Consider the following 20,893-nt stretch of genomic DNA (forward strand, 5'->3'; position numbering starts at 1 on the left):
TTCAGTCAAAGTTTATTATTTACATTACTTTTTTTCTGGAGAACCAGCAGAGACTAAAGAATTGTTAGTTAACATGAGGATTTGAGTGATGTAACAAATAAAAAATGAATCAGAGCACAGGTATGATGATCCGTTTTCCATTTCACCTCAGTTACAAACCCACTTGGAACTCCCTGGAAGCCTCTTAGTACACAGCTAATCAGTGTGTAACTAGCCATGTAGAAGCTCACAGGTAATCGGTGTGTAACTAGCCATGTTTTATAGGAAGAAGCCTCCTGCAAGTGAGATTTTTTTTCACTAAAGCCCAGCGCAGGTTTCCACACACTGCAGGCCATAAAACACCCAGCCCTATTGAGAACCACTGCACCTTTCTGAGAGGCCTGAACGGCAAAAGGAAGAGGTCGCCACTGATGTTTAGGCCCAGAAATCCTTCGCTAGGCCGCACGTGTTGTTACCTGTTATTTTATTCATCTGCACCATAAGGAAAACTAAGCAGAGTGCAGGTCTCTTCAAGGATATTTAAACCTCTCAAATTTGGTTCTGGGATCTGGCTCTCTCACCCTACATGGGCACAGGCTGGTTTTATATAACCCATTTCATAGGGTAAGGCAGCCTAGATAAGAAGCTGCAAGTTTAAGGGGACAAGTGGCAGGAAGTGTGGTGCTGCTCTATTCACAATCACAGAATCACAAGGTTGGAAAAGACCCTTAACATCATCAAGTCCAACTGTTCCTGTTCTATGCTAAACCAGATCCCTGAGCACCTCATCTCCCCTCTGTCAAACACCCCCAGGCCTGGGGACTCAGCCCCTCCCTGGGCAGCCTGTGCCACAGCCCCACAACTCTGCCAGGGAAGAACTTTGCCCTCCCAGCTGAGCTGACCCTGCCCTGGGGCAGCTTGAGCCCATTGCCCCTTGTCCCATCTCCTGTCCCCTGGCTGAAGAGACCATCGCCCACCTCTCTACAATCTCCTATTAGGTAGTTGTAGGTAGTGATAAGGATTTCCCTCAGCCTCCTCTTCCCCAGGCTAAACATGCCAGCAAACTGATCTTAAAACCCCACAGGGATCAGCCTGACCGTGAAGCAACCCTCTGACCACACAAACCTCTACATTTCTTAATAGTCCAGCATCTTCCAACTTGATTGCAGAAAAATCCCATCTCTTTTGATATACCACTCTCCCCAACTCCACCTAAGTATTCTATCTGATGTAGTATGGATCGGGATAGAAAATATTTGGATTTTGGACCAAATCCAAAATATTTTGGACACTGGATTCTATCCAAAGGCCTGATTTTCATCAACCCATGTAATAAATACCTCTTCTCTGTAATCTCATAACAACTCCAGACAACTCATGTTATCTCACCACAAGTAACACAACTTTCCACATCTAAATCAATTACTACTTTTTTTCTGTTGTGCCAAGACATGCTGTTTAGATTTGTTTTGCAGTCGGGTTTCGTTACAATATGCTTAAAAATATTTCACTGGAGAACTATGCAAAACTACACTGCCTTGTTTCCCCTCCCCTGCTTTATCCTTCAAACCTTGGAAAATTTCTCCTTAATTTTCACGTGCTGAAAGTATGTTTTCAATTTTTAATGCAACTGTCTCACTTTTTGAAATGCTGCATTTCAAGAAGCCTCTTTGCACACTCAGCTGTTAACGTTTACTGGGCAAGCAGTGAAACAGAAAACTCAGTATCAAGTAAAAAGAAATTCAAATTATATACTAATAGTTTGGATCTAGATCTATCACGTATGGTATCACAGAATCACAAGGTTGGAAAAGACTTTTAGGATCATCGAGTCCAACCATTCCCATCCTAAGCTAAACCATATCCCTGAGCACCTCATCTCCCCTCTGTTAAACACCCCCAGGGCTGGGGACTCAGCCCCCTCCCTGGGCAGCCTGTGCCACAGCCCCACAACTCTGCCAGGGAAGAACTTTGCCCTCCCAGCTGAGCTGACCCTGCCCTGGGGCAGCTTGAGCCCCTTGCCCCTTGTCCCATCTCCTGTCCCCTGGCTGCAGAGACCATCGCCCACCTCTCTGCACCCTCCTGGCATGGCAGGGGAGGTGAGGAAAAGGTCTCCCCTCAGCCTCCTCTTCTCCAGGCTAAATATATATGAATACCCATATAATATGTAATAGATATGAATACCTATATAACATTTGCTTTATTAGTAAGTGGACATAAAGACAGTTAAGATCATTTTTGACAGCCTAATATTGCAAAGATTAGTGTTCACTTACATGTACTTTTAAGTGTATCTAAAAATTCCATGTATCCCAAAGGTCTACAATCAATGCCTGCCTCCCTGACACCCAAAACCCACTGCTTACTTATGGGATTACCAGATTTCGGGGTCTAAAGTTTTTGCAAGGTGTACAAAGGACCACTTCCAGATACAGCCTCACTTCCCAGGCTTTCCTTTCAATCACAGAAAAGCCTATAAAATATTTTCAGAAACAGAAATGCCCTCAAATCAGGGTCTTGGGCTTTCAGAATTACCAGGAAGTTTTAGCTTCTTAAAAAGCATCCTTTTCAAACCACGCAGAGTCAAAATGACTTTTTATTTAGTTAGCACATTATTAATCTGTTTAAATCTATCAAAGCAGCTAGTTCGGATTCTCCTGTGTCATCTAATTAGATACAAACGTTGCATCACTTTTTGGGAATGCTTTTCCATTTTGAAAAGCAGCCTTCTCTTGACTAATTAGATTGGTATTGAATACTTTATGAAGCCCTATTTTTAGGCGAGTGATTCAACAAACAAATGTGCCTGAAGTATAAAGGAAACCTTTCTTCCTTCAATCTTATCTCATTGTATTGGTATCCAGGACTATAATACAGCTGTAGACATGATATACTCTGGCCTTTGGTTTGAGAAAGACATCTTCATCTCACTCATAAATACAGGGAGTTAAGAATACATTGCAACAACCAGAAAATTAATCTACACTGAATGAGACTTAATTAAAATGATACATTTTAAATTGTCCTAGTGCTGAATTCGTTTATACCAGTCCAGCTACCTTTGGGATTGAATTAGTTTGAACTGTATAAAGGACAGTTTTATTAGGCTCTGTAACAAGGATTGTGTATTCCTAATTTATACTACTTTTGATGCTACAGAACATTTGAGGATGGGAAGACCCCAATTTAACTACTCTATACCATGATAGCTATCTGGATGAATTCACTGATGGACACCAAAAACACCCCAACCCAATACAAAGCTTTCAGGAATCCAGGCCATCATACCTGTCCTTACATCCACAACCTGTACCAGGAGCCCACTAGATGTGCCCCAGCTCTGCCAGCTTTGCTTCCCTGCACATGGACCAACAGGTTTCCTATGCTGCCAGACTGGATGCCCAAAGCCATCACTCTAGACCTACTCTTTAAGGACCTATGCTAATAAAACAATAAGGAGAAGATTTTCATGGAAAAAGACTGATTTATGCTCATGGATTCTTGCTGATCGTTAAAAGCAAAAATATAAATCTCTTGTCTCAGAGCATTTTGAACCATTGTGCTGTTAACTAATGAGAAGTTGTAACCTTCCAGCCCAAGTCCTTCCTATCAACATTCATAATGTGGGTAGAAATCAGAGTTCATTGAGCTGCAACGTACCCTCGATGTAGGAGATTTAACTGTGTCCTTACCATTGGCCAAGGCAGAGGCTGAACTGGAAAGGAGCACCAGCCTTTTCACACTCTTCACTTACTGTACATACAGCAGCAAAACCTGAAGTGCTCACACAGAGTGACTGAGCCAATCAATCTGTGTAACTCCCAGAACTGGAAGTTCAATGGCTGAGGGAGCTGGGTCTCTTTAGCCTGGAGGAGACTGAAGGGTGACCACATCAATGTCTATAACTATGTACAGGCTGAGAGTCAGGGGGCTGGAGCCAGGCTCTGCTCAGGGGTGGCAGCGACAGGACAAGGGGCAGCAGGTGCAGCTGGAGCAGAGGAGGTTCCATGGGAATGTCAGGAGAAACTTTGTCACTGTGAGGGTGACAGAGCCCTGGGCCAGGCTGCCCAGAGAGGTTGGGAGTCTTGTCCTCTGGAGACACTCAAACCTACCTGGACAAGTTTGTGTGTCACCTAGTCTAGGTGACCCATCTCTGACAGGGGGGTTGGACTGGATGATCTTTTGAGGCCCCTTCCAACTCCTAATATTCTGTGATTCTCACTTCCAGTCCATCCTTCCTTCCTCTGTGTACACACACGCACGCACGCCTACACACAGCATCTCTGAAAGGGCTTTGATAAAACTGAGCTACTCAACAATCCACAAAGATGGGAGGAAACAAAAGGGTTTTCTTTTAAGCCTCTGCTCTCTCTACTCAATAAGGATTTAATAAATACAATGGTCACCTGATGGAGTCCACAGAAGCATGCACAAGAGCCATAATGCTCTTTCAAGTCTTCCACCCCATTAATTTTTTTCTTTTCAAGGGAAATAGGTCAAAACTGTGTATGAGACAGGCCGACTTCACTGCCAAGATAATGTAAGTGCTCTGATTTTGTAGCAATTAAGACTAATATTTGGTATACTATTTAAATCAGCCAAGTTGTTCTGCAGATAGGAATCACGTCACTATTGTCAAAACCTTTCTTAGGGAATATTCTGAAATAGATTGCTAGCCTATATATTAATAAGAAGTGAGTAAATGCTTTTACATCCACTCATATAGGGAAACTCATACAATGAATTCAAGGAGCTTGAATAAAATACAATGTCCATCCTCAGCAACCTATAAATCTAGGAGAAGCAAACCTGGACTCAGATGTATTATAGTTTTATCCTTCTTTTTTTTTCCTTCCCCTTATTTTTTCTTTGGCCAAAAGCCATTCATACATTTATTTTTCAATGGTCATGTTTCAATCTGCTGGCATAAAGTGTTACCAATCTTTGTGAAACTGGCTATTTTTTTTATTTTCTGAAACAAGGCAAGTGAAGCCTTCCATAGCAGAGGAGAGGTGCAAAGCAAGGTTCATAGCTGAGGATTTTGGAGGATTAGGTTTTCTACAATATAAAGAGAAATTACACTTGGAACTCTGTTTCTGAACAGATTTTCTTCTGTTCTTCCTTCTCCATCAGACAGTGATGATGCATCATCATTATGTCTCAGTCCTGCAACTGGGAAGGCCACTTTTTCTGGGTCTCCTTTAGGTTTTGTAGGAATAGGTGTTTCCATCTCCTCCAAAACCCACCTTGCCATAAGGCACCCACAGTTCTTAAAGTAATTGGATTCTGTTGATGTAAAGCTTTTCTGAAATCTAGTGTTTTTAAAACAAGCATAAGTAAACCTCAATTTTCTGTGCCTTCAGGTATTTTTTATGTAACGCTGAAACTTTTCCAGACCAACTGTCATTCTGTGTGCCCAGTAAGAAACTGTCAAGCTCTGGAAGGGTCTCTTGGGGGAAACTACCATGATACCACAGCAAGGAGAAGAGGTGACTGCAAAACAGGGAAGAAAAAACCCCACCTGTGCCTACAAGAGAGAATTCAGACCTTCCAAGACCAGCTGCCACAGCAGAAGAAGATATAAATAGAGAAAAATCTGCTTTGTCACTGTGGAATCACTCTTGCTAACATAACACAAGGCTTCATTAGAAAATGACCACTGCAGACATTCACATTTGCCCCAAAACGTGAGAGGAAAGTCAGAATTAACATAAAATTCTTAAGAGCTGGTTATTATGAATGGATTTAGCTATAAATACTTTATATTGTCACATCAAAATCACAATTACTTCAAAAGAAGATCCAGGCACACAAATAAACAAATATCAAACTCCTACTTTTAATTATCTTTTAGCTCCAAAAATCTGGAATTATTAAATATAGTTCTACAATGGTTTTATAATGAAGATTTTAAATATATTTTTATATATACACATACATATATTTATATGTGTATAAAATATATAAAATCTTAATCTGTATTATATATATTATACACATGATATATTATAATATACATTATATATAATGAAGATATTATATATCAATAACTTAAAATATTTCAGGAACATGTGATACAGGATGTTCTTAAGGTACCTAGTAAATAGATACAGAAAATAAATAGGTAGTAACTGTGGGTGTTCCGTTCCCACTGACAACTTTGCTGTAAGTTATGGACTTAACTGGTTACTTTGGAAATAAAAATCTTTGAAAACAACAAAAAAAAAGTGATTTGAAAAGAAAAGAATACTTACAAGAAACTATTTCAAAACTTGGACATGAAAACTCAATTAGAGTTTAGATAAGGACTGAAAAAAGGAAAATAAATCAGATTGATGGAAATATGGTGAAAGGATCTGAGCTGATGGCAGAAAAATCACCAGATTAGCCCCAGATTTCTATGGAACACACAGTTCGATATCAGAAATTACACAATAAATGGTAAAAATAAAAATTACACTCCCCTATCTTAAAAACAGAGGCCTTAATAAACTATGTAAACCTCTGTATTAGCCATATCAATTTCAAGACACAGCAATATTTAAATGATGTGAATAATTCAGGTTGAGGTGGTGTGCAAGAAACTGTCAGCAACGTAGTAAGGCTGCAAATTAAACCTGTAAATTATGCTTTTGTGCCAAAGTAATAAGTCACATGGTGACTATTTTTAGACACATGGAATTTGTTCTCCAAGTGCAATTTTTAAAAATTGTTTACTGAATTATGCATCTCTACTCAGCAATTTCCCTCATGAAAATACTCTTAAGGCATTAAAAAAATATGAAAACATAAAATCAGCTGTTCAGACACCTTGTGCAATCTCTACAGCCTTATCTGGTGTCAATGTAACAGTGTTTTGAGAGGCCTGGGCTGCCCCTCTGAGGCCTGCTATGCTCCAAACCTGGACAATATGATAGATACATCACTAGTGTTAGTAAATTATTACTCACTGTCTTTCAGTGATACACTAATTGAATGTGTAAGTATTTGGAGAACTTGGCCCTGCTGTTTTATTTAAGAGACAGTTTTCTCTCTTTCTAAAAAAGGACTCAGAACTTCAAGGATATTTTTAAAAAAAACCCAAACCAGGCAATTTTAATCCTTTTAAATGCTTTCACTCCATGAAAATTATGATAAATATTTCTTTCTTGATATACAAGAGGTCCATTAATTAGAGGCTTAATCATTTGTAAATGAATCTCTATGAAGATTTGTATACATGACCTTTCCTTCTATAGCTTCTTTTTCTATTTCCACTGGTCTGAGTCAGCTGTTTTATGAATGCACCATTCAGTGTAAAAACACTCTCACTCTAGTAATAAAGCTTCACATTTGGATTGTTATTTAGGATACATGAAATAAGTAATACAAATATAATTTTAAATTTACTGATTAACTGTAGGGCACAGGATAACAAAGAAAAAGAAAGCCTGACCTTTTTCCTCATTAAGCATCAGATTGAAGGTGGATATGTTCATCTTGTTCATTCCAAGCTGAAAAAGAATGAGTTGAAACAAAAAAATAAGCAATGGCAAGCAATGCAGTCCACTTAATGATGTTAAGATTTCAATATTAAATGATTCTTCATATTTACAAACACTTCAAGAAGTTTCTTAGAATATTATTCCTCCTTTGAAACTCTGGAGTAACTGTTTCCACTTGAGAATTTGTACACACTTCATTTCCATAAAGTATCATGAGCACAGAAAAAAAATACTCTAAGAAAAAGTGAATGTACAACTTCTTTTGAAAATAAAAAATATACTCTGTGAAAATTTAATCCATGTTGTGGCAACAAAGACGATAAAGTTCTCAACTCCACACACATCACTAGTTCCAAATATTCAGTGTTTTATGGGGGAAAAACCCCTTCCCTATCTGGCTGTCCCTTGCCCTTCACTCTGGGTTTTACTGTTAAAAAAGCTGAGGTATTTTTAGTCTACTAAAATGAGCAAAGTACCTAAATGTTAGTGTCTGTGTATTTTTGGGTTGAAGTTTCCTATAGCAATTATCAGGCGTATTCACGCTGACACCTTAATAAAGATACATTTCATAGTCCAATAAACTGTGAAGACTGCAGCCTGGCTCCTAGAAAATGAAACGTTTCTTTTTATGGTAATAAAAAGCCTTCTATTCCCTACTTCAGCACAAGGGTTGTGAAACTCTCCTTGGAGGTGTTTTCCCATCCAAACACGACATAGTTAGGCTTAATGTTGAGCAGGATGGTACCTGGTAATGATGCTCAACTCTGTCCTGCCAGGTATCCATGGCTTTGCTCCCCATAAAGCCTGATTTTACTGCTTGTGTGATAGACTGCACGTACACTAAGCTAGATAAAAAAGGTTTGATTCCTTTCAGAAGGAACTAAACAAAAGGGTGAATCACATTCAAGCTTGACAAGTAAAAGGGAATCACACCAGCTCGTCAAAGCAGAGGAAAGAAAAATGAGAGTAAGGACCACAGGCACCCAGAAATTAAACCCATGTCTCCCTTTAAGGATGCAGCACATCCAAGAGTTTAAGAACAAAGCTCCAAAAAGGATGAGAACCTAGAAAAGGCACGACTTCATCCCAATTGAAGGACAATGTGTTGCACCAGATACTCAGTTAAAACTCAAACAGCCCTTTATCCTCTGAATAGGCTTGAAAACCCCCTCTGGAAATGCAGATGGTAAGTATGTAACACAGGTATATTTAGTGTTATACAGCACTGTGCTCCCAAAAGTGAGCTACTGGAAAAAACATGGGCAAAGAACCATTTAGTCAGCTCTTCATCACAATTTATTTATACCCTGATCAAAAGAAATCAAATTTATTATATTCTGTCATGAAAAACCTCCATAAACAAAGCCACTAGTGTTGTGAACAAACACCACAGACTCCTGGCAGAAGAAAGTTCAAGAAATAAGAATTCAAGGTATGGCCAGGTAGGACAGCTTCCTATGATTGCTTTGAATGTATTAACTTCTTATGTTACACTTGAGCCTGACACCTCAATGGAAATCTGAATTCAAGGAAATCAGTGGCAAGCTTCCAAAGGCTGCTGAACCTGAATTTCACTCAATTTTAAATAAGAGCTTTTCAAAGCATTTCAATGCATTTTCTTTAAGAGAAAAGGTTCTTTGGTTCATTTTGTTTTAATGAAAACTGCCATAAGTACAGACTCTGGATACCCTATACCTCAAATCAAAGTATATCAACACTAAGAAGTAGTTTACAGGGAAATAAACCCAAAGTTAATCCCAGAATTAAAAGTGACAGAATTACAGAAACTGAGGATCCAAAGAGGGATCTCAGGAGAGAGGAAAAAAAGAGTAGATGAGATACTTAGGGATATGGTTTAGCATAGGATGGGAATGGTTGGACTTGATGATCTTAAAGGTCTTTCCCAACCGTGTGACTCAGAACAATCTTGCTCAGCCCCCTGCCAGTGGCAGAAGGTCAGTGTTACCAAGACCACCTCTGAAAGCTGCTCCTTTATGCATTTAACAATATCCTATCACAAATTTCATGACAGCTAGAGGTAAAACACCCCAGTTCTCCACCCATATTCACAGTCAGGTACAAGGTGAACCAAAATCCTTGGGCTGTTTCCTCTTCACATCTATCCCAAATGATCCTCCTTGCAAATTCCTGTTTCTCCTTAAATCTACCAAGCAACGGCCACCACTCCTACAAAAACCTCTTATCTCTTTAAAGCCTTATGCCCATGCTACAGCATTCTCTTTTTTCCCAGAATAAACAAACCCAATCCTTTCAGCTGTCCCTTAACAGCCCTGCTTTCTAAATCTGTCACCAGCCTGCCTCTCTGCTTCACCACATTCTGTCTAAGATACATTGTTTGGAAAGGGCAGCGTCCAGCCCTGCAAAACACATCGTACCCAAGGTCTGACATGACATCTTGTGTCAGCCATGGGTACCCTACACTGTTTCTACAAACTCCCAGCACTCCAGGAATGAAGATTTGTGATTTCTGGGTTTTTTTTCAAGCTCCCCAATCATCTCCATCTCATAGAAGGAACCTGTAGTTTCCAAAAAAGGTATTTGTGTTGTTTTCTCCAGGAAAACGTGAATGCAGAGAGGAGGAGACATTTTTAGGAGTAAAAAGATCCTTATGGAAGGAGAAGGTCAAAAAGAGAAGGGGATATCTTACTACTGTCTTCAACTGGCTCACATGTGGTTATGGAAAAGATGGACCCAGGGTCTCCTCTGATGTTCACAGTTTAAAGACAAGCAGCAGGCATGGAAAGGGCAACATGGCAAGTTTTGAATACATTTTATTCCAGGGGATCTTCTCAATACATATGAATACCTGAAAGAGGGGTAGTACATAGAAGAAGGAGCCAGGCTTTTTCCAGTGGTGTCCAGTGACAGGACATAGGTAACAGGCACAGATGGAAGCACAGGAGGTTCCCTCTGAACATCAGACATCACTGGCACAGGTTGCTCAGAGGTGATGGTGGAGTCTCCATCCATGGAGATGTCAAAAAACTGTCTGGATGTGATCCTGGGCAACCAGGGGGGTTGGAGATGATGACCTCCAGAAGTCCCTCCAACCTCAGCTGTTCTGTGTGACCTCCAGCTTTCCCTTCCAATGGATATCACTCTGTGGTTACCTGTTAATTCTGTCTCATGACATCCCCAGCAACAGGCTTTGCTAACTTCAACAGGAAGCATTACACTGTGTTTCAGTGTACAAGTATAGACATCTTTCCATCCAGCACCAGAGAAAAGAATCCCTTCACCTACAGACTCAACAATTCACTTATCTCACAGACCAGGTTTTCTTACAGACACCTGGCTTAGAACCTGCTCAAACTGCAGATTCACCAAATTTAATTACAACATGAGAGTAACATCCTCCCTGGAACACCATGAAATCTGAGAGCCTGAATGCAAGAATTTAGAATATGGAGGATGGAAGCCAGCAAAACAAAGTATTTCTGAACACAGCCACAACATCAGGTTCCATAGGTAGGATTTGCAAATGCAAGGGAAAAAGATGTCAAAAGATCTTCCAGACTGTCATAAAACCAAAGATGACTACTGTTCTGTTAGCTCTCTCTACTGAAGGGGGCAGCTCTCTAAAATAACTGAGATTCAAAATGAGTTGTGAACATCAAATATTCCATGGGAATATCAATTCAGAGGTGATCAGACAGAATTCTGTATTTTCTCTGAAGAAAGTACCACTAAGAGTGAAAACATACCAATGTCTTTAAAAACCTCATTTTGAAACAAATACAGTACAGCTACTACACTGATTCATTAAGATGTCCAAACAATCTACTGTAGATTACCATAATTTTACTGAAAAAATAAAAAAGGTTCGCATTTCTTCAACTGGGGCACTTCAGATTAGGGATCTCTTCAGTCTTTTCTGGAGGGATTTAAAAAAGCTTTGGAGAAATCTTAAAGCTATGGAATTAGCCTGGTATTTATAGCTCCGTTTCCTAGTGTGTTCTTTGAGCTCCTAGGACGTTCTTTTCCTCCATCTGCTGGTTGTTGACATGGTATAACCCTGTATTTTGATTATGAAAATGTATAAGTCTAAGAGCATTTCATTTCATGTTTTACTGTAAAGTTCTGGCTTCATCTCAGGGCAAAGCAGCTCCACTTTGCTACTATAATATAATCTAGGTCAAGAATGGTGCTGCGTATTTTCTGATACAGATAAGGGGAGTTCTATTGTTTAATTATGTCAAAATAAATTACTACCAATTATGACTAGTACTCCATATGAATCACACTGTCGCAAAATGGTAATTTTCTTACCATTAAAATATTGCACTTCATGTGCTGTTCCAATAGAATCCCTTCAATCTGGGTCAAGAATGCTCCTTTCTTCTTTGTTCTGTTATCAGAAAGGTCCAATATGGGTGCACTGGCTATCTCTCAGGGAGATATGAATTGCTAAATTGTTTATTTTCTAGATTTCTTTATTTTTTAGATGCTGAAGATGTCTCCTGTTCTAGGGGGTTTTTTACCACTGCCTCAAATCTTTTGTATCATACCCAAAATACATTTTGCAACAAACTTTACCACCCCAGCATAGAACTATCAAAATAAACCCCAAAGTTTCTCAGTTTAATTAGTGCTATTTACTTTCATACACTTACCTACATTACTCTTCATGGTCTTGCTGCTGGTTACCTTGGGGATCTTTAGGCTTCTGGAAATTCTTGATGCACTTGCAGTTTTGCTTTAGATAGTCTCCTCTTTAGATTGCGATAATGAGCTATGTCCATTGAGGCTGGGTCCTTGTCTTACTCCACCCCTCATCTGAGGAACTCTTGCACCCCACGTTACATCTGTTGAGAGAGCTGCATGACTTAAATCAAAGAATGAGCCAAGTGGGTTTGTTTTTGTTTTTCTTTATTACTTTCTAAGCCCTTATCCAATTACTTTTTAGTGTAAACTAATAGTATTTGCTTTTAAAGAAGGGAAGGGTGGCTCTGACTGAGAATGATTAAAAAAAGAAGATACCTTTTCCTACATTATTGGTTCACTGTCCAGAAGAGTGAGTAGTTTACTATAAAAATGAAAAGATGGATTTTTATGAGGGAACTAATATGCACACAAAAAAAGGTCACCTCTTCAGACACCTCGAGTCGTACTGATGTATGTTAAAAACCTTCAGCTGCAAAGGCAAGAAGTCTGGGCTTTAAAGAGTTACAATGCTCAAATGGATTTGGTTATGCAAAAGGTTCTATAGGTATCTATCAGCTATTAACTTAGTCCTTGCACAGGTACCTGTGAAACAGAACGTGGGTTTTTCTGTAACATCTGCCTGGTCTTGAGCCATTTCCTTCAGAATTGGCACCAAATTGTACCCACTTGGAGTTAGTTAGGCTTTGACTGTGCCACTTTCAATTTCCCTGACACTGAAAGGACTTAACAGTCTTTGCTGGACTTTAAGTCAATTAATTAGTTCTTTTAGAGGTGAAATGGATTGGAGCTCATTAGGTTAAAGGCATATCCAAAAGAGTGAACGCAGGCCTTTGAAACATGGCACTGAAAGCCTGAGGACTCCGTTAGGGTGTGCAGAGTCAAGGGTTAAGAGAGACACATTAAAGAAATATGGAATAATTTGGGGGGTTTCACTTATTCTTTTTTAAATAAACCTTCAATTAACACAGAGACACAGCCAATCAATGCTTCATGAATCCTACAGAACACCAAAGGAATTTGTTCTGATTGACAGAGCATGTGGTTGGAATCTCCTTTAAAGCCATTTGTCACCATGGTAAAGGGCTTGGTTGGTGTTAGAACCTTCCTCCCCTAAGAGCCTGTACCAGAGCTCCCTCACCCTCAATGGGAAGAAGTTCTTCCCCAGATTGGTGGGGAACTCCCTCTGCTCCAACTTGAGCCCATCGCCCCTTGTCCTGTCTCAACAGTCAGTGAGAAGAGCCCCAGTTCATTCAGCCTTTCCTTGTAGGAGAGATGCTCCAGGTCTTTAATCATCAGATTTTCTTACAGATCGGGGCACCTGACAGCTTCCATGTTTAAGCTCTATACATTTCATGGTTCTGAATATTACTGGGCTTACCTATTCTTACTACAAAATGTGTTTATCCATCTAGAATCCTAAACAAAGCTCGGCCGGGCCACAGATATTATCAAAATGTTTAAAATGTAAAAAAACCCCAAAACATCTGTAATAACAAAGTTCACCTCATTGCTATTAGTAAAATAAAGCCTCTTCCCCTTCGCTGAAAGGGTTAAAAACTTGGTGGAACAAACCAAACTCTAGAGTTTATAAATGCAAGGAGTCACAGGGTTCTAAATACCAAATATATAGGGCTGAAAAAAATACTGTATCTTAGCAGGTGAGAAATTGGGGTATTCAGTGGCCAGAGCTGCAGTACTGGTTACTCAGAACCAAGTCAGAAATACCATGAAAGGAGAACAACATGAATCTTGATGAGTTTGAGATGCACTTCAACTATCTCCTGTGAAGCATCCACAGGACTCCAAGAAGAGACTGAGGGAGCTGGGCTGGGTCAGCCTGGAGAAGAGAAGGCTGTGGGGGGACCTCACTGCAGCCTTCCAGTGCCTGAAGGGAGCAGAGGAACAGGAGGGGAATCAGCTTGTTAAAGGGCAGAGACTGGCAGGACAAGGGGGCTGGAGTGAAGCTGGAGGAGGGAAGGGGCAGATGAGATATTAGGGGGAAGTTCTTTCCAGAGAGTGGTGAGGGGCTGGAAGGGGCTGCCCAGAGAGGGGGTGGGTGCCCCATCCCTGGGGGTGTTCAAGGCCAGGTTGGCTGGGGCCCTGGGCAACCTTGTGTAGCTCCAGGCCTGGAGGTTGGTGTCCCTGCCTGTGGCAGGGGGTTGGAGATCTGTGATCCTTGGGGTCCCTTCCAACACAGCCCATCCTATGATTCTATGACTCACAAGGTTGGGCTCCTACCAAGGGGCTTCAGAGCTTATCAAGCAACCGGATGCCAATTCGAAGTCTTACAATCCAACCTATAAACAGCAAAGTTCCAACATAAGAATTTCTTCTTCAGGTGTGCAAGTGACAGAACCTTTTAGCTTGTTTCCGCCATACAGACACTGCATGAATTACCTCAACGAGTGAACACCTTCACAGAAGCTGTTCATAACATTCTAGACAAGTAAGAATCCAGAGCTTCACAACATAGCTTATCCTTACAGCACCAAAACAAACAGAAAGATCATCTAACCTACCATTAGGAATTTGCATACAGATATATTTTCAGATCGTGATTTTACTAAGGATCTTACACTCTTCAGATAAAGTTATTTATTAATGCTGAAACACATTGAAAGGTATCAATAAGAGGTGTTTTCATGAAGAACTTCCCTTGAGTGTATAATGCTAATCACAGCAAACACAGTAAACCTAATTTACTGGAAACAATTTCAATAGATGGATGAAATAGCCCAAGAATGAAACCCAAGTCATACTGGGGCTTAAAATAACTTAAGTCATGTGGACAGCACTGAGGATTGAAGCAGTGTCAGTAGAAGAAGCTTCTAATAAAGGCCTCAAGAAATCTGCAAAGTGTTATTACAATGAATTCAAACAAATAACCTGTTTTTTAACTTGTAATGTCTAAATAAAATAGTAACAGTAAATGAATGATACAAATTGTCCATACTCAGCATATGGGAATGGAAATGGGTAAGCAAAGATGCCATTAAAGCTTCTGCAGGAAAAACAGACCTCACCGTGACTATGCCATTTGCAGCCTTACTAGCACTGTAGAATATGCAGAAGAACTTTTTCACAGTGAGGGTGAGGGAGCCCTGGGCCAGGCTGCCCAGGGGGTGTGGAGTCTCCTTCTCTGGAGAGATTCCAGCCCCGTCTGGACACCGCCCTGTGTGCCCTGTCCTAGGGACCCTGCTTGGGCAGGGGGTTGGACCCCATGGGCTCTGGACGTCCCTTTAACCCCTATAATTCTGTGAACCAGATGACCATCTACAGAACACAGTTCTATAAATACTAAGAATAGACCACGAGTGATAATCAAAAGGGTCCTCTGTGGTGAGCCAGGAGAACTTTCCTGGCTAACCTGGTAGGCTCTGCGCTGCTTTTCCCCTCCTGAAAGCCTTGTGCTCGTTCCCCTTCTAACCAGGCTTTCCTATCTTCTGCTACCTACCAGGAGTCACAGAATCACAGAATCGTAGGGGTTGGAAGGGACCTCAAGAGACTAATTGGGTCCAACAACCAACTATTGTTGGTTAAAAATAAGCATTAGTATAGAAAATGCAAAGGATTATTTTTTTCTCTTTTAAAAAAATGGACAGTTGACTTGGAAAAAAGGCACTTAGACTCCTGAAGCCTGCTGCTTCATGTAAGAAGGTGATTGTCATGGACTGTCCCAGCTGTTATTCACCAGCACTGTGCAATGTGTGAAGAGATTGGTTTATTTTTATCACTCAGAGGTAAGTACAGGACTTACACAGTGACTACAATATGTTTATTTTTCATCTCCCTACGTATCCATAACAATAAACTTCCTAAGAAGTTCTCACCAAGTTGCAGGAATCTAATGGTGAATGTATTTCTGGGGAAGAGACATCTGTTTTTTTCAGTGCATGTGCTGTCTGGTTTTGCTTTGTGAGCTTTCTATTTACATAACAAGTCTGTGCTAACAGATTAAAAAAATCCTGTCCCCATCTAATCTCTTAAAACACATACAATATTCTTACAACTATGGTATTTGATGCATCTAAAATTAAAGATACTCTACTTTTTCAGAAGAAAAAAACCTGAAAAATGCTAAAAAATGATCTTCCAGTAACACAAACAAACTCAATAACTTTTCAATTGTGTGCTGTCACAAATGAGTACTGAAAGACAATGGCAGCCAGCCAGTTCTCTTTTTTTCTTCAGGTTGCTTTTAAATTTATTTCTTCTAAACCAATCATATTGGCTGTTTCTCAGGTTCTTCTTCCCATTCTACCTTGCAGCATAACTGAAAAATGCTCCTCCTAAAGAGTTTATTCCAAATCAGAGCCGTGGGCTCCACACAAGAAACAAACTGGCAACATCTCAGAGACCTGTTCACAAGCATCTGGTCTGGTTTTATTTTCAATAATTACTGGTTTTAGTTTGCTAAGTGGACAAATCACACAAAATCATAATTAGCAATTGCATCATCTTCCATAATACCAAAAATCCTTCAAAAGTAAAACCAGTATCACTAACTTCTAGTGGTGGCACTGCAGATAAACAGCGCTGCTGGTAACACCAGCCTATCAAGAGTGCACCAGTATTTTGTGACACAGCAAAGAAATTATTTAAAACATGAAATCCCTGTGTTTCTTTTCCATATTTATCTGAGGGGAAGAGCAGCAAAGAGAGAATTCACCTACCTCCAATGCTGGTGGAGGTAATCCACCAGGTACCAGTGGGTCTCTTTTGGGAAGAATGAGAAGTGTTGTTTCTTCAAGTCTTTATGTTTCTTTGACTGTTGTCTTGTGATAAAGCCTCTTCTTCCTGCAAGAAAAGACATGCTGTGCTAAAACCAAGATATGCAGAGAGACAATTTCTCAGTATCTGGGGTTTCATGTAGATGGGGTGGCTTCTCTAACAGACCTTCATTCACTACACAGAAACCACAGGGACACTTGGAAAAGCAAAGGCTGAACAAAACCTGGGAGTTTACCTAGGTGCTCTCAGTAGTCAGTGAAGAAAGGCAGAGTCCACAGTGTGATTTAAGGTAAGTTTACTTAATCTGAGCCAGTAGACAGCTCTATTCTGTACAGCCTTCTAGAAGGATCTCTTTTCGTTGAGCAGGAATGCAAAATCAGGGGAGTACTCTGCTGTCGGAGGGTAGGGGCCAAGCCTGGCTACATCCTCCAGTGCTTTAGGCTTCCACAGAATGGAAGGCTACAGAAATAGAGGCCACACAGCTGGAGAGTGCATATGAGGTCTTTTTAATGAGATATCCTTGAGAAGTTCTACTCTAAAACTTCACAGAACTAAAACTGTAAAGAAGATGCCCTGTTTTCCTTCCTTGGATCTGAATTCTATACACACCCCTCTCTATATGCACCCCTCTCTATATGCACTCACACACATCCACATATATAGAAAGGAACATAAAAAACCCAAAGTAGCTTAGATACCATCAAAAGTAACTTTTAGACAGGGGGGCAGTTCTTCCTAAAATGACCTGAAGACTTTTTTCCCCTAAACCAAGCAGAGCTACAACTAATTCTGTGACCTGAACACGTGATGAGGGATCATGAACTCTGCTTCACCAGGGCCTTGCATTTAATTTTGTTCTTTTAACCAGCACAAACAGTTGATGAAAATATCTCTGTGTGATTATGCTTGGCCTAACTAAACTGAGATTTTTAGGTTTCCCCAGTGCAGACCTGGAACCTCAATCACTCCACCAGACCTGGCTTCAATCAGGGCTCTGGTAGGTCCTCAGAGGAAAACTATGGGGTTACCTGATTTCTTCCTTATTTCTTCATTTCCCTGGGACCCCTCCTGGGAAGGAAAACCCCTATGTGTAGCCTCTTACTCCACATTAGAGGCTACAACTCACCACTTTGCTACAAGGCTCCTGCTCCTCGAGGCCAGGCACTGCTCCCTCTCCTCCTCAGAGGCCAACACTGGCCCAGTGAATCAGATCAGGGAGCCGATTTGTGTATTTCTGCTGGATTAGTCTTAACCTAGATTGGTGCCCTAATCTCTGTGGCTGGAGGGATGCTTGTGCTGGACCCGATGTGCAGGAGGGAGCAGCACATGTACAGGAATGAATAACCCAGGGTGGAAAGAGCAGCAGTGAATTTGGCTCGTGCCATTCGGAAGCACATGGGGAAACTCAGTATATTTACTCATTTCACTCATTTATTTCATTTTAGAGTTATCCTGTACTGAAAGTATCTCCTCATCTCCTGTTTCCTCAGTAATAAATGCAATATTTAGCTGCCTGCATATTCAAAACATATGATCCTAATTCTAAATGTTAAGCTGCTGTAACACCAAAAACCAGGTAGGCATGCCTGAAAGAAGGGTCTTTTCCAAGCCCCTGACTAAAGTCACCATAAAATACTCTTGCTTCCTTACTGATAAGAATTGACATCTGTTATCTGATTATTTTCTACACACGGTACCTGGAGAAAACGAAGTTAAAAGGTAACAGATGACATCAGCAAACAAGAAGTGATACCCAACATTCCAGACTCCCGGTGCCCGAGCACACGGCCCTTTCCAAGCGAACTCTTCTTTTGTACAAGTTGGCTGTGCAACTTCAGACCTCCACTTTCACAGCATCACAGAATCATAGAGGTTGGAAAGGACCTCCAGAGGTCATCAAGTCCAACCCCTGCCCAAGCAGGGTCCCTAGACAGGGCACACAGGGCGGTGTCCAGACGGGGCTGGAATCTCTCCAGAGAAGGAGACTCCACACCCCCTGGGCAGCCTGTCCCAGGGCTCCCTCACCCTCACTGGGAAGAAGTTCTTCCCCACATTGGGGGGGAACTCCCTGTGCTCCAACTTGAGCCCATCGCCCCTTGTCCTGTCCCCATAGACACTGAGCAGAGGCTGCCCATGTCCCCCTGTGTCCCACCCTTCAGCTCTTGATCCCCATTGATCAGATCCCCTCTCAGGCTTCTTCTCTGCAGGCTGAACAGCCCCAGCTCCCTCAGCCTTTCCTTGTAAACTTTAACTGCCTAAAACACAACATACCAAGTGAAACCACGAAAGCTGAGAGAACTACAGTAACGAGAGGCAGGTCTTTCAGAGAAGCCCACTGACAACGATGCTGTAGCTGTAAGGCTAACATACTAACACGTTCAGTTCACGTGTGTGATACATAGCTGGTGAGGCCAACATGCTAACATATTTGTTTAATGTATGTGATACATAGCTACAGGGCTAGCATGCTAACAGCTTTCACAGGTTTGGCAACGGTGTCGGTTTGAGTGGATGGAGCTTTGATCAGAGGTACTGTAAGATGGGAGAAAAGAGAAAGGAGGGGGGAAAAAAAAGAAAGGAGGGGGGAAAAAAAAGAAAGGAGGGGGGAAAAAAAAGAAAGGAGGGGGGAAAAAAAGAAAGGAGGGGGAAAAAAAAGAAAGGAGGGGGAAAAAAAAGAAAGGAGGGGGAAAAAAAGAAAGGAGGGGGAAAAAAAAGAAAGGAGGGGGGAAAAAAAGAAAGGAGGGGGAAAAAAAGAAAGGAGGGGGGAAAAGAAAGGAGGGGGAAAAAAAGAAAGGAGGGGGGAAAAGAAAGGAGGGGGAAAAAAAAGAAAGGAGGGGGAAAAAAAGAAAGGAGGGGGGAAAAGAAAGGAGGGGGAAAAAAAGAAAGGAGGGGGAAAAAAGAAAGGAGGGGAAAAAAGAAAGGAGGGGGAAAAAAAGAAAGGAGGGGGAAAAAAAAGAAAGGAGGGGGGAAAAAAAGAAAGGAGGGGGGAAAAGAAAGGAGGGGGAAAAAAAGAAAGGAGGGGGAAAAAGAAAGGAGGGGGAAAAAAGAAAGGAGGGGGAAAAAAAAGAAAGGAGGGGGAAAAAAAAGAAAGGAGGGGGGAAAAAAGAAAGGAGGGGGAAAAAAAGAAAGGAGGGGGGAAAAAAAGAAAGGAGGGGGAAAAAAAGAAAGGAGGGGGGAAAAAAAAGAAGAAATGGACTTTTAATTTGCAAGAGCAGAAAATCAAAGACATCAATTTAGTCTATAGTCTTGATCCTATAAAGCCCTCATATTGGATACTTCCATAAAGAAGGTGACAAGTACTAATAATGGGTCTTACAATGGTGAAAAGACTTTTATTTTAGAAAAAAAGCCTGAGTTTTGATAGGGAAGGTGCACGCTACTCTTCAGAAACAGCATACATGCAATCTTCACCCTGCAATTTCAAAACCCAAGGAAAACAATCACATTGACAAATAGATCAGTTCCCAACCATAAAGCAAATCGCCGCCGTGTACAAGGCTGGGTAATAAAGAGGTAAGCACAGTGCAGGCCCGGGTACCACAGCCCTCTGCTTACCTAACCGCCGGTTGCTATGGCAAGCATTTGCCTGTATTTTGTGCATTAAATGGTAATATGTTTCCTGCTTCCTCCTCCTTGATATTTTGATAAAGTTAATACTCCAGCCTCGGGCCCGTCAGGTATGGAAACAGAAGGTTCTCTGGAATAACCACACATTCCAATTCGTTTGATTTGGGCTTGTGAAAATCTCTCACAATTAAAAATGCATTAATAATTTCACAATTATTTTCATTCACCTGTAACACAGCCTTTTAAAAACTCGTGATTTATTTCCAGGAGCTACTTTGCATACCTGCTGCACACACACTTCTGTTTTCTAGCTCCCAAGGAAAACGTAATCTACTTTTCTCCTTCGCTGATCTTTAATTTAATAAAGAGATAACTGTGAAACTGATGGCAACTGAGATGATAAACAAATCATTTTAGGTCTGTATAATACCAATTTGTCTTTTCCC

The 20,893-nt window shown here is 40.9% G+C and overlaps 1 protein-coding gene across 1 annotated transcript in view; it reads right to left on the bottom strand.

Annotated features, from left to right (window-relative positions):
* MBD5 (methyl-CpG binding domain protein 5) overlaps positions 1-20,893 on the bottom strand; it is a 146,209-nt gene that overhangs the window by 48,762 nt on the left and 76,554 nt on the right. The window contains exons 3-5 of the mRNA XM_084265550.1: positions 16,823-16,946; positions 12,098-12,301; positions 7,415-7,472 (exon numbers count right to left, since the gene is read on the bottom strand). The gene's annotated coding sequence lies outside the window, so the exon portion shown is untranslated. The remainder of the gene's footprint in view (positions 1-7,414; positions 7,473-12,097; positions 12,302-16,822; positions 16,947-20,893) is intronic.

Source organism: Gallinula chloropus (assembly GCF_964237585.1).
Source record: "Gallinula chloropus genome assembly, chromosome: 5".
NCBI classification, from domain to species: Eukaryota; Metazoa; Chordata; class Aves; order Gruiformes; family Rallidae; genus Gallinula; species Gallinula chloropus.